Source organism: Arachis stenosperma, chromosome 6 (genome assembly GCF_014773155.1).
Source record: "Arachis stenosperma cultivar V10309 chromosome 6, arast.V10309.gnm1.PFL2, whole genome shotgun sequence".
NCBI lineage: Eukaryota > Viridiplantae > Streptophyta > Magnoliopsida > Fabales > Fabaceae > Arachis > Arachis stenosperma.
This window is the reverse complement of record NC_080382.1, coordinates 83,573,084-83,588,006: the sequence shown is the minus strand read 5'-3', so window position 1 is coordinate 83,588,006 and position 14,923 is coordinate 83,573,084. Positions and strand designations below refer to the sequence as shown.

General features: G+C 39.8%; 1 non-coding gene across 1 annotated transcript; it reads left to right on the top strand.

Annotated features, from left to right (window-relative positions):
- Nucleotides 1-14,490: 14,490 nt before the first annotated feature.
- LOC130938536 (small nucleolar RNA R71) lies at nt 14,491-14,594 on the top strand. Its single transcript, XR_009069699.1, has one exon. It is a non-coding gene; the product is annotated as a small nucleolar RNA R71 (small nucleolar RNA).
- Nucleotides 14,595-14,923: the final 329 nt, after the last annotated feature.

The following is a 14,923-nucleotide window of genomic DNA, read 5'->3' as shown; positions in this document are numbered from 1 at the left end:
GCTCTTTGATCTTTTCTAATCTTATTGAGAATGATGGAGTGCTCTTGGTGTTCCACCCTTAATTGGTTTATGTCATGACTCAATCCTTCTAGAGAAGTGTTGAGTTGTTCCCAATAGTTGTTTGGAGGAAAATGCATCCCTTGAGGCATCTTAGAGAATTCTTGATAATGAGCTTCCTGATGCATCTCTTGAGATCCATGAATGGGCTCTCTTGTTCGCTCCATCCTCTTGTTAGTGATGGGCTTGTCCTCTTCAATGAGGATATCTCCTTCTATGACAACTTCTGCTAAGTAGCATAGATGGCAAATGAGATGAGGAAAAGCTAGCCTTGCCAAGGTGGAGGGCTTTTTGGCTACTTTGTAGAGTTTTACAGAGATGACTTCATGAACTTCCACTTCCTCTCCAATCATGATGCTATGGATCATGATGGCCCGATCCACAGTTACTTCGGATCGGTTGCTAGTAGGAATGATGGAGTGTTGGATGAACTCCAACCATCCTCTAGCCACAGGCTTAAGGTCCAGTCTTCTCAATTGAACCGGCTTGCCTTTGGAGTCTCTTTTCCATTGAGCTCCTTCCACACATATGTCCATGAGGACTTGGTCCAACCTTTGATCAAAGTTGACCCTTCTAGTGTAGGGGCGTGCATCTTCTTGCATCATAGGCAAGTTGAATGCCAACCTAACATTTTTCGGACTGAAATCTAAGCATTTCCCACGAACCATTGTAAGCCAATTCTTTAGGTTTGGGACTATGCTTTTATCATGGTTCCTAGTGATCCATGCATTGGCATAGAACTCTTGAACCATTAAGATTCTGACTCGTTGAATGGGGTTGGTAAGAACTTCCCAACCTCTTCTTTGGATCTCATGTCGGATCTCCGGATACTCATTTTTCTTGAGCATGAAAGGGACCTTAGGGATCACCTTCTTGGCCACAACTTCATAGAAGTGGTCTTGATGGGCTTTTGAGATGAATATCTCCATCTTCCATGACTCAGAGGTGGAAGCTTTTGTCTTCCCTTTCCTCTTTCTAGAGGTTTCTCCGGCCTTAGGTGCCATCAATGGTTATGGAAAAATAAAAAGCTATGCTTTTACCACACTAAACTTAGAATGTTATTCGTCCTCGAGCAAACGAAGAAAGAATAGATGAAGAAGAAGAAGAAATGGAGGAGAGGGAGAGAGTTGTGTGTTTTGGGCAAGGGGGAGAAGAGAGGGTTGTGTTGTGTGGAAATGAAGAAGGATGGAGGGGTTTATATAGTGGAGGGAGAGTGAATGGGGTTCGGTTATTTAGGGTGGTTTGGGTGGGAAAGAGATTTTGAATTTGAAGGTAGGTAGGGTTTATGGGGAAGAGTGGATGGATGTGAGTGGTGAAGAAGTGATGGGGAAGAGAGATTGAGGTGATTGGTGAAGGGTGTTTGGGGAAGAGTGTTATTGGATTGTGTGAAGAAGAGAAAAGGTGAGTTGAGGCAGGTGGGGATCCTTTGGGGTCCATAGATCCTGAGGTGATCTTGTGGGTCCAAAAATCCTGAGGTGTCAAGGATTTATCATCCCTGCACCAATTAGGCAAGTAAAATGCCCTCTGCATGCAATCCTGGCGTTTAACGCCAGATTGATGCTTGTTTCTGGCGTTAAACGCCAAAATGTAGCATGTTTCTGGCGTTTAACGCTAGCCTGATGCTTGTTGCTGGCGTTAAACGCCAGCTTCCCTTAGGGTGCAATCCTGGCGTTTAAATGCCAGACTGCTGCTTGTTTCTGGCGTTCAACGCCAGATTCATGCTCTGTTACTGGCGTTTAAATGCTAGTAAGCTCTTCCTCCAAGGTGTGCTTTTTCTTCTGCTGTTTTTAATTCTCTTTTAATTTTTGCAATTGTTTTGTGACTCCACATGATCATAAACCTAATAAAACATAAAAGAACACTAGAAATATAGATAAATAAAAATTGGGTTGCCTCCCAATAAGCACTTCTTTAATGTCAATAGCTTGACAGTGCGCTCTCATGGAGCTTCACAGATCATCAGAGCATTGTTGGGACCTCCCAACACCAAACTTAGAGTATAAATGTGGGAGTTCGACACCAAACTTAGAGTTTGGTTGTGGCCTCCCAACACCAAGCTTAGAGTTTGACTGTGGGGGCTTTGTTTGACTCTGTATTGAGAGAAGCTTTTCATGCTTCCTCTCCTTGGTTGCAGAGGAAGATCCTTGAGCTTTAAACACAAGGTAGTCCCCATTCAATTAAAGGACTAGCTCTCCTCTGTCAACATCAATCACAGCTCTTGCTGTGGCTAGGAAGGGTCTTCCAAGGATGATGCATTCATCCTCATCCTTCCCAGTGTCTAGGATTATGAAATCAGCAGGGATGTAAAGGCCTTTAACCTTCACTAACATGTCCTCTACCAATCCATAAGCATGTTTTATTGACTTGTCTACCATCTCTAATGAGATTCTTGCAGCTTGTACCTCAAAGATCCCCAATTTCTCCATTACAGAGAGTGGCATAAGATTTATACTTGACCCCAGGTCACATAGAGCCTTCTCAAACGTCATGGTGCCTATAGTACAAGATATCAAGAATTTACCAAGATCTTGTTTCTTTTGAGGTAAAGTTTGCTGAACCAATGTATCTAGTTCACTAATGAGCAAGGGAGGTTCACCTTCCTAAGTCTCATTACCAAACAACTTGGCATTCAACTTTATGATGGCTCCTAGATATTGAGCAACTTGCTCTTTAGTTACATCTTCATCCTCTTCAGAGGAAGAATAGTTCTCAGAGCTCATAAATGGTAAAAGAAGGTCCAATAGAATCTCTATGGTCTCTAGGTGAGCCTCAGATTCCTTAGGTTCCTCAGTTTAGAACTCCTTTTTGTTCAGAGGACGTCCCAGGAGGTCTTCCTCACTAGGATTCATGTCCTTCTCCTCCCTTTTGCATTCGGCCACACCAAGTAAGGTTATGGCCTTGCACTCTCTTTTTAGATTATCTTCTGTATTGCTTGGGAGAGTACTAGGAGGAGTTTGAGTGATTTTCTTACTCAGCTGACCCACTTGTGCCTTCAAATTTCTAATGGAGGATCTTGTTTCACTCATAAAACTTAAAGTGGCTTTAGACAGATCAGAGACTATGTTTGCTAAGCTAGAGGAAAAAGGCTTGCTATTGCTAAGCCTGTTTCTTCCACCATTATTAAAGCCTTGTTGAGGCTTTTATTGATCCTTCCATGAGAAATTTGGATGATTTCTCCATGAAGAATTATAGGTGTTTCCATAAGGTTCACCCATGTAATTTACCTCTGCTATTGCAGGGTTCTCAGGATCATAAGCTTCTTCTTCAGAAGATGCCTCTTTAGTACTGCTGGATGCATTTTGCCATCGATTCAGACTTTGAGAAATCATGTTGATTTGCTGAGTCAACATTTTGTTCTGAGCCAATATGGTATTCAGAGTATCAAATTCAAGAACTTTCTTCCTCTGAGGCGTCCTATTACTCATAGGATTTCTCTCAGAAGTGTACATGAATTGGTTGTTTGCAACCATTTCAATAAGTTCTTGAGCTTCTGCAGGAATTTTCTTTAGGTGAATGGATCCACCTGCAGAATGGTCCAGTGACATCTTAGAGAACTCAGATAGACCATAATAGAATATATCTAGAATGGTCCACTCTGAAAGCATATCAGAAGGACACTTTTTGGTCATTTGCTTGTATCTTTCCCAAGCTTCATAGAGGGATTTACCATCTTTTTACTTGAAGGTTTGAACATCCACTCTAAGCTTGCTCAGCTTTTGAGGAGGAAAGAACTTAGCCAAGAAGGCCATGACCAGCTTATCTCAAGAGTCCAGGCTATCTTTAGGTTGTGAGTCCAACCATGTTCTAGCTCTATCTCTTACAGCAAAAGGGAAAAGCATGAGCCTGTAGACTTCAGGATCTACTCCATTAGTCTTAACAGTCTCACAGATCTGCAAGAACTAAATTAAAAACTAATAGGGATCTTCTGATGGAAGTTCATGAAACTTGCAGTTCTGTTGCCTTAGAGCAACTAGTTGAGGTTTCAGCTCAAGATTGTTTGCTCCAATGGCAGGGATTGAGATGCTTCTTCCATTAAATTTGGAAGTAGGTGTAGTATAGTCACCAAGCATCCTCCTTGCGCCTCCACCATTGTTATTGGGTTTGGCCATGTCTCTCTCTTTTTCGAGATTCTTTGTAAGGTTTTCTCTGGATTGTTGTGGGATTTGCTTCAACAAGAATGTCCTTGTCCTTGCTCCTGCTCATATGAAAAAAAAAGAGAACAGAAAAAGAAGAGGAATCCTCTATGTCACAGTATAGAGATTCCTTTATGTTAGTAGAAGAAGAAAAGAATAAAAGGAGGAGAAGAAAAATTCAAACACAGAAGAGAAGAGGGGGTTCAAATTTTTGAGATGAAGAGAAGTGTTAGTAAATGAATAAATAAATAGAAGGAGATGAGAGAGAGAGAGTTTTCGAAAATTAACTAGAATAAAGGAAAATATTTTTGTTTTTATTTTAAATTAAAGTTAAAATTCGAAAATTAAGAAAGGGAATAAAATAAAAATTAAAATTTGAAACAATTAGTTAAAAGAAGAATTTTGAAAAAGAGGGAGGTAATTTTCGAAAATTAGAGAGAGGAAAGTAGTTAGGTGGTTTTGAAAAAGATAAGAAACAAACAAAAAGTCAATTAGTTAGTTGAAAAAGATTTGAAAATAAATTTTGAAAAGATAAGAAGTTAGAAAAGATATTTTGAAATTGATTTTGAAAAAGATATGATTTAAAAAAGATATGATTAAAAAGATATGATTGAAAAGATATTTTGAAAAAGATATTTTGCAAAATATTTGATTTTTTAAAATTAAAATTGATTACTTGACTAACAAGAAACTAAAAGATATGACTCTAAAATTTAAAGATTGAACCTTTCTTAACAAGAAAGTAACAAACTTCAAATTTTTGAATCAATCACATTAATTGTTAGTAAAGTTTTTGAAATTTTGAAATAAAGATAAGAAAAAGATTTTGAAAATAAATTTTAAAAAATTTTAGAAAATAATAAGAAAAATGAAAAAGATTTGATTTTTGAAAAACATTTTGAAAAGATAGGATTTTTAAAATTGAAAATTTGATTTGATTTATAAGAAATAGCTAAGTTTTAAAAATTTTTTACTAAGTCAACTCAAATTTTCGAAAATTATGAGCAAAATAAGGAAAATATATTTTTTTATTTTTGAATTTTTAATGAGGAGAGAGAGAAAGAAAAGATATCATTTTTGTGTTTTTCTCTTTTTTTTTTCAGTAAACAACAAGATTGACACAAGACATGAAAAATTAAGATCAAAACAAATAATGCATGCAAGAACACTTTGAATGTCAAGATGAACACCAAGGACTCTTTGAAGATCAAGATGAACATTAAGACTTATTTTTGAAAAATTTTCAAGAAAAGAAAAACATGCAAGACACCAAACTTAGAAATTTTTAATGCTTGCACACTATGAATGCAAAAGTGCATATGAAAAACAACAAAAAACAAAAAACAAGAAAATTTAAAGATCAAACAAGAAGACTTGTCAAGAACAACTTGAAGATCATGAAGAACACATGCATGAGTTTTCGAAAAATGCATAAATTTTTAGAAAAATGCAATTGACACCAAGCTTAAAAATTGACACTAGACTCAAACAAGAAACACAAAATATTTTTGATTTTATGATTTTCTAATTTTTTTGGATTTTTCGAAAACTATTTTCAGAAAAACGAAAATAAATAAAAAATTTTGAAAGAATTTTGAAAACTTTTTGAAAAGAAAATTACCTAATCTGAGCAACAAGATGAACCGTCAGTTGTCAAAACTCAAACAATCCCCGGCAACGGCGCCAAAAACTTGATAGGAAAAATTGTGATTTACTCTTTTCATAACTTGAACAATTCTTAGAAATGGCTCCAAAATCTTGGTGCACACTACTATGGTTCACTCACATTCTTCACAACTTCACACAACTAACCAGCAAGTGCACTGGGTCGTCCAAGTAATAAACCTTACGTGAGTAAGGGTGGATCCCACAGAGATTGTTGGTATGAAGCAAGCTATGGTCATCTTGTAAATCTCAGTTAGGCGGATTCAAATGGTTATAATGATTTTCGAAAATATAAAGATAAATAAAGCATAAAATAAAGATAGAGATACTTATGTAAATCATTAGTGAGAATTTTAGATAAGCACATGAAGATGCTGTGTTCCTTCTGAATCTCTGCTTTCCTACTGCTTTCATCCAATCATTCTCACTCCTTTCTATGGCAAGCTGTATGTAGGACATCACCGTTGTCAATGGCTACTTCCGATCCTCTCAGTGAAAATGGTCCAAATGCTCTTGTCACAGCACGGCTAATCATCTGTTGGTTCTTGATCATGTCGGAATAGAATCCATTGATTCTTTTGCGTCTGTCACAACGCCCAACAATCGCGAGTTTGAAGCTCGTCACAGTCATTCAATCCCTGAATCCTACTCGGAATACCACAGACAAGGTTTAGACTTTCCAGATTCTCAAGAATGGCCGCCAATAATTCTAGCTTATACCACGAAGACTCTGATTAAGGAATCCAAGAGATACATGCTCGGTTTAAGGTAAAACGGAAGTGGTTGTCAATCAAGCATTCATAAAGATGGATGATGATGAGTGTCACGGATCATCACATCCATCAGGTTGAAGTGCAACGAATATCTTAGAACAAGAATAAGCTAAATTGAATAGAAAATAGTAGTAATTGCATTAAAACTCGAGGTACAGCAGAGCTCCACACCCTTAATCTATGGTGTGTAGAAACTCCACCGTTGAAAATACATAAGTGATGGTCCAGGCATGGCCAAGAGGCCAGCCTCCAGAACGTGATCAATAGTCTCCTAAGATGAACAACTGATTAAAACTGAGACCAAAGATGTCTAATACAATAGTAAAATGTCCTATTTATACTAGACTAGTTACTAGGGTTTATAGAAATAAGTCTAAATGCAGAAATCCACTTCCGGGGCCCACTTTGGTGTGTGCTTGGGCTGAGCTTGAGCTTTACACGTGCAGAGGCTTCTCTTGGAGTTAAACGCCAAGTTGTAACGTGTTTTTGGCGTTTTAACTCTGGTTTGTAACGTGTTTCTGGCGTTTTTCTCCAGAATACAGCATGGAACTGGCATTGAACGCTAGTTTGCGTTGTCTAAACTCGAACAAAGTATGGACTATCATATATTGCTGGAAAGCTCTGGATGTCTACTTTCCAACGCCGTTGAGAGCGCACAATTTGAGTTTCTATAGCTCCAGAAAATTCATTTTGAGTGCAGGGAGGTCAGAATCCAACAGCGTCAGCAGTCCTTTGTCAGCCTCCTATCAGATTTTTGCTCAGGTCCCTCAATTTCAGCCATAAAATACCTGAAATCACAAAAAAACACACAAACTCATAGTAAAGTCCAGAAATGTGAATTTTGCATAAAAACTAATAAAAACATCCCTAAAAGTAGCTAGATCCTACTAAAAACTACCTAAAAACAATGCCAAAAAGTGTATAAATTATCCACTCATCACGTGCCACGCCTCATCGTTCAAGTGGCATGCCCAGTTTGTTGGCTTCTTATCTCCTTCTCTGGAAAACACTACCAGCGTGCCACGGCATGAGACTGGCGTGCCACGCCCATCACTAGCCTTGGTTCCAAGAGTTGGCGTGCCACGCCTAAATGTTCAAGTAGCATGCCAAAATGAGATTCCTTTGCTAGTGTGCCACGCCTTCGATACCAAGTGGCACGCCCAGCTTTTGCTTGGCCTTATTGAGTGTTGGCGTGCCACGCTTAGTCATACAAGTGGCAAACCCAAGTGAGATATGTGAGCTGTCGTGCCACGCCTTTGATACCAAGTGGCACACCCAGCTTTGGTTTGGGTCTTCTTTGTGCATTGGCGTGCCACACCTGTGTTGTTCAAGTGGCACGCTTTAGTGGAATTATTGGGCTGGCGTGCCACGCCTTCGACACCAAGTGGCACGCCCAGACCTCATTTAGCCTTCAACCTCCTCTCTGGATTCTTGTACCAGCGTGCCATGCCATGTTGCTCAAGTGGCACGCCCATTCAATTGTGGGTCACTTAGGCTTGGCGTGCCACGCCTTGATCCTCAAGTGGCACGCCCAAGTGAATTCTGGAGCTGGCGTGCCACGCTTTCGAACCAAAGTGGCACGCCCTAGTGATGAACTCTTCTAAATGATGAATTGGCGTGCCACGCCCAGCCTCTGACGTGCCACGCCCCTTCAATGGTCTTCATTATTGCTCTCTGGAAAGTTGTACTAGTGTGCCACACCAATGTAATTTTGTGGCATTTTTTCCAGGTGGCACGCCTACTTCACACGCCCCACTTGTTTTGTTGTTTCCTTCCTATTTTTGATGACTTTTTTTCCTGAAGTTCAGCACAAACTCATTTCAAATCAATGTACTATGATATTCATCAATTAAGGCATGTATTGCAATGATCAAATGAGATTATGCCTCTTTTATGGTCCTTTTTATGCAAGAAAAAAGGGTAGATGATGCAAGTCATCACTTATGCCCAAATTCCTCTAGAACAAGCCTAGTGTAAAGATAATTCCAACTCTCAAGATGCAATAATTAAGGCCCAAACCTAATTATCTACATCATTAGAAGCCTTAATCACATCCAAAACATTCAACACTCGTGAAGATTAGTTATTAATTCTTTCTAAAAACATAAAGGATTTGGTTGTTAGGATATGATTTGAATTATTAATTTTTATTGAAGTGAATAACTAGTTATCTTATCTTTTCCTGCAAAACATGAGATTAGGATAGTTTGAATTTGAATTCTAGCATTAGGATATAAATAATGAACCTTGTTCACAGAGAGGAGATTCCGTTCCTAAGCATAATTTTGTTCTCGTTTTTCTTTCATTCCATGGGTAACTGGTGGACGAAATTGGGATCATCAACAATGGCTCCAAAGACTTGGTGCTCTCAAACATAAATCACACTTTGTCACAACTCCGCACAACTAACCAGCAAGTGTACTGGGTCGTCCAAGTAATACTTTACGTGAGTAAGGGTCGATCCCACAGAGATTGTTGGTATGAAGCAAGCTATGATCATCTTGTAAATCCCAGTCAGGCGGATTTAACTAATTTAAGAGATTATTGGTTTTTTGAATAATAATAATAATAAATTAAATAGAAAATAAAGATAAAGTTACTCATGTAATTCAATAGTGGGAATTTCAGATAGGTGCATAGAGATGCTGTGTTCCTTTTGAATCTCTGCTTTCCTACTGCTTTTATCCAATCTTTGTCACTCCTTTCTATGGCAAGCTGTATGTAGGGCATCACCGTTGTCAATGACTACATCCCATCCTCTCAGTGAAAATGGTCCAAATGCTCTGTCACAGCACGGATAACCATCTGTCGGTTCTCGATCATGTTGGAATAGAATCCCTTGATTCTTTTGCGTTTGTCATCACGCCCAGCAATCGCGAGTTTGAAGCTCGTCACAGTCATTCAATCCCGGAATCCTACTCGGAATACCACAGACAAGGTTAGACTTTCCGGATTCCCATGAATGCTGCCATCAATTCTAGTTTATACCACGAAGATTCTGATTAAGGAATCCAAGAGATATGCGCCCGGTCAAAGGTAGAACGGAAGTGGTTGTCAGTCACGCGTTCATAGGTGAGAATGATGATGAGTGTCACGGATCATCACATTCATCATGTTGAAGTGCAACGAATATCTTAGAATAGGAATAAATCGAATTAAATAGAAAATAGTAGTAATTGCATTGAAACTTGAGGTACACCAGAGCTCCACACCCTTAATCTATGGTGTGCAGAAACTTCACCGTTGAAAATACACAAGTGATAAAGGTCCAGACATGGCCGAATGGCCAGCCCCCATGAAAGACCGAATAATACAATCCAAGACGAAAATACAATAATAAAATATCCTATTTATAATAAACTAGCTACTTAGGGTTTACAGAAGTAAGTAATTGATGCAGAAATCCACTTCCGGGGCCCACTTGGTGTGTGCTTGGGCTGAGCTTAATCTATCCACGAGCTGAGGCTTCTCTTGGAGTTGAACGCCAAGTTGTAACGTGTTTTGGGCGTTCAACTCTGGTTCGTGACGTGTTTCTGGCGTTTGACTCCAGAATGCAGCATGGAACTGGTGTTGAGCGCCTGTTTACGTCGTCTAATCACGAATAAAGTATGGACTATTATATATTGCTGGAAAGCTCTGGATGTCTACTTTCCAAATCCGTTGAGAGAACGCCATTTGGAGTTTCGTAGCTCCAGAAAATTCATTTCGAGTGCAGGGAGGTCAGAATCCAACAGCATCAGCAGTCCTTTGTCAACCTCCTATCAGAGTTTTGCTCAGGTCCCTCAATTTCAGCCAGAAAATACCTGTAATCATAGAAAAACACACAAACTCAAAGTAAAGTGCAGAAATGTGAATTTAGCATAAAAACTAATGAAAACATCCCTAAAAGTAACTAGATCATACTAAAAACTACCTAAAAACAATGCCAAAAAGCGTATAAATTATCCGCTCATAGCTTTAAGACATAGTTACTACATACTAATGATCATGAAGTAGAAACACAAAACATAGATAAAAATGAAAAAGAGAAAAAATGAGAATAAGGAATGAATCCACCTTAGTGGCGTCTTCTTCTTGAAGGACCAATGATGTCCTTAAGCTCTTCTATGTCCCTTCCTTGCCTTTGTTGCTCCTTCCTCATTGCTCTTTGATCTTCTCTAATTTCATGGAGAATGATGGAGTGCTCTTGATGTTCCACCCTTAATTGATCCACATTGTAACTCAAATCTTCTAAGGAAGTGTTGAGTTGTTCCCAATAGTTGTTGGGAGGAAAGTGCATCCCTTGAGGTATCTCCAGGATTTCTTGGTGATGAGCTTCCTCATATGTCTCTTGGGTTCCATGAGTGGGCTCTCTTGTTTGCTCCATCCTTTTCTTAGTGATGGGCTTGTCCTCCTCAATGAGGATATCTCCTTCTATGATAACTCCAGCTGAGTAACATAAATGGCAAATAAGATGAGGAAAAAGTTAGCCTTGCAAAATTAGAGGGCTTATCAGCTATTTTGTAGAATTCTTGGGAGATGACTTCATGAACTTCTACTTCCTCTCCATTCATGATGCTATGAATCATGATGGCCCGACCCACAGTAACTTCAGATCGGTTGCTAGTGGGGATGATGGAGCGTTGGATGAACTCCAACCACCCTCTAGCAATAGGTTTGAGGTCCAGTCTTCTTAGTTGAACCGGCTTGTCTTTGGAGTCTCTTTTTCATTGAGCTCATTCCACACATATGTCCATAAGGACTTGGTCCAACCTTTGATTAAAGTTGACCCTTCTAGTGTAAGGGCGTGCATCTCCTTGCATCATGGGCAAGTTGAACGCCAACCTCACATTTTCCGGACTAAAATCTAAGTATTTCCCCCGAACCATTGTAAGATAATTCTTTGGGTTCGGGTTCTTACTTTGATCATGGTTTCTAGTGATCCATACATTGGGAAGTCTTGAACCATTAAGATTCTGACTTGTTGGATGGGGTTGGTTAGAACTTCCCAACCTTTTCTTTGGATCTTATGTCGGATCTCTGGATACTCATTTTTCTTGAGCTTGAAAGGGACCTCGGGGATCACCTTCTTCTTGGCCACAACATCATAGAAGTGGTCTTGATGGGCTTTGGAGATGAATCTTTCCATCTCCCATGACTCCGAGGTGGAAGCTTTTGTCTTTCCTTTCCCTTTTCTAGAGGATTCTCTAGCCTTAGGTGCTATCAATGGTAATGGAAAAAACAAAAAGCTTATGCTTTTACCACACCAAACTTAAAATATTGCTCGCCCTCGAGCAAGAGAAGAAAGAAAATAAGAAGAAGAGAAAATATAGAGGAGAGTGAGTGAGAGGTGTATTCGGCCAAGAAGAAGAAGAGAGGTTTGGGTTGTGTGAAAATTAAGGAGAATGGAGGGGTTTATATAGGGAGAGGAGAGGGGGTAGGTTCGGCCATTTAGGGTGGGTATGGGTGGGAAAGAAATTTGACTTTTGAAGGTAGGTGGGGTTTATGGGGAATAGTGGATGGATGTGAGTGGTGAAGGGGGTAATTGGGAAGAGAGATGGAGGTGATTGGTGAAGGTTTTGTGGAAGAGTGTTTATTGGAAAGAGAGGATGAATGTTGGGAAGAGGGGAAAATATGGTAGGTGGGGATCCTGTGGAGTCCACAGATCCTGAGGTGTCAAGGATTTACATCCCTGCACCAATTAGGCATGTAAAATGCCTTTCCATGCAATTCTGGCGTTTAAACGCCGAAGTGATGCATGTTCTGGGCGTTCAACGCCCATGTGCAGCATGTTTCTGGCGTTGAATGCCAGTACCATGCTTGTTTCTGGCGTTCAGCGCTAGCTCTCCTCAGGGTGCATTCTTGGCGTTTGAACGCCGGGATGTTGCTTGTTTCTGGCGTTCAGCGCCAGATCCATGCTCTGTTCTGGCGTTGAACACCAGCCAGATGCTCCTTACTAGCATTTAAATGCCAGTAAGTCCTTCCTTCAGGGTGTGATTTTTCTTCTGCTGTTTTTGATTCTGTTTTTAATTTTAATATTTTTTTCGTGACTCCACATGATCATGAACCTAATAAAACTTGAAAGAACAATAAAATAAAAATTAAATTAGATAAATAAAAATTGGGTTGCCTCCCAATAAGCACTTCTTTAATGTCAATAGCTTGACAGTGGGCTCTCATGGAGCCTCACAGGTGATCAGGTCAATGTTGTATAGTCCCAACACCAAACTTAGAGTTTGGTTGTGGGGATTCAACACCAAACTTAGAGTTTGGTTGTGGCCTCCCAACACCAATACTTAGAGTTTAACTGTGGGGGCTCTGTTTGACTCTGTACTAAGAGAAGCTCTGCATGCTTACTCTCCTTTGTTACAGAAGGATAGCCGTGTGCCTTAAACACAAGGTAGTCCCCATTCAATTGAAGGACTAATTCTCCTCTGTTAACATCTAGCACAGCTTCTTCCGTGGCTAGGAAAGGTCTTCCAAGGATGATGCATTCATCCTCCTCCTTTCTAGTGTCTAAGATTATGAAATCAGCAGGAATGTAAAGGCCTTTAACCTTTACCAACACGTCCTCTACTAATCCATAAGCTTGTCTTGCTGACTTGTCTGCCAATTGTAATGAGAATAAGGCAGGCTGTACCTCAATGATCCCCAGCTTCTCCATTACAGAGAGTGGCATAAGATTTATACTTGACCCCAGGTCACATAGAGCCTTGTTAAAGGTCATGGTGCCTATGGTACAGGGTATTAAGAATTTGTCAGGATCTTGTCTCTTTTGAGGTAATGTTTGCTGAACCCATGTATCTAGTTCACTAATGAGCAAGAGAGGTTTACCTTCCCAAGTCTCATTACCAAACAACTTGGCATTCAGCTTCATGATAGCTCCTAAATATTGAGCAACTTGCTCTCCAGTTACATCTTCATCCTCTTCAGAGGAAGAATATTCTTCAGAGCTCATGAATGGCAGAAGGAGGTTTAATGGAATCTCTATGGTCTCTATATGAGCCTCAGATTCCTTTAGGTCTTCAATAGGGGACTACTTCTTGCTCAGAGGACGTCCCAGGAGGTCTTCCTCATTGGGATTCATGTCCTCCTCCTCATCCTTGCATTCGGCCATATTGATTATATCAATGGCCTTGCACTCTCATTTTGGATTCTCTTCTGTATTAATTGGGAGAGTGCTAGGAGGGGTTTCAGTGATTTTCTTACTCAGCTGGCCTACTTGTGCCTCCAGATTTCTGATGGAGGACCTTGTTTCATTCATGAAACTTAAAGTGGCCTTAGACAGATCAGAGACTAAATTTGCTAAGTTAGAGGTATTCTATTCATAATTCTCTGTCTGTTGCTGAGAAGATGATGGATAAGGCTTGATATTGCTGAGCCTATTTCTTCCACCATTATTAAAGCCTTGTTGAGGCTTTTGTTGATCCTTCCATGAGAAATTCGGATGATTTTTTCATGATGAATTATAGGTGTTTCCATAAGGTTCACTCATGTAATTTACCTCTGCCATTGCAGGGTTTTCAGGATCATAAGCTTCTTCTTCAGAAGATGCCTCTTTAGTACTGTTGGATGCATTTTGCCATCCATTCAGACTTTGAAAAATCATGTTGACTTACTGAGTCAACACTTTGTTCTAAGCCAATATGGCATTCAGAGCATCAATTTCAAGAACTCCCTTCCTCTGAGGCGTCCCATTATACATGGAATTTCTCTCAGAAGTGTACATGAATTGGTTATTTGCAACCATGTCAATGAGTTCCTGAGCTTCTGCAGGCGTTTTCTTTAGGTGAATGGATCCACCTGCAGAGTGGTCCAATGACATTTTGGAAAACTCAGATAGACTATAATAGAATATATCTAACATGGTCCACTCTGAAAACATGTCAGAAGGACACTTTTTGGTCATCTGCTTGTATCTTTCCCAAGCTTCATAGAGGGATTCACCATCTTTTTGCTTGAAGGTCTGAACATCCACTCTAAGCTTGCTTAGCTTTTGAGGAGGAAAGAATTTATCCAAGAAGGCCGTGACCAGGTTATCCCAGGAGTCCAGGCTATCTTTAGGTTGTGAGTCCAACCATGTTCTAGCTCTGTCTCTTACAGCATAAGGGAAAAGCATGAGCCTGTAGACTTCAGGATCTACTCCATTCGTCTGAATAGTCTCACAAATCTGCAAGAACTCAGTTAAAAACTAGTAAGGATCTTCAGATGGAAGTCCATGAAACTTGCAGTTATGTTGCATTAGAGCAACTAATTGAGGTTTCAGCTCAAAATTGTTTGCTCCAATGGCAGGAATTGGGATGCTTCTTCCATCAA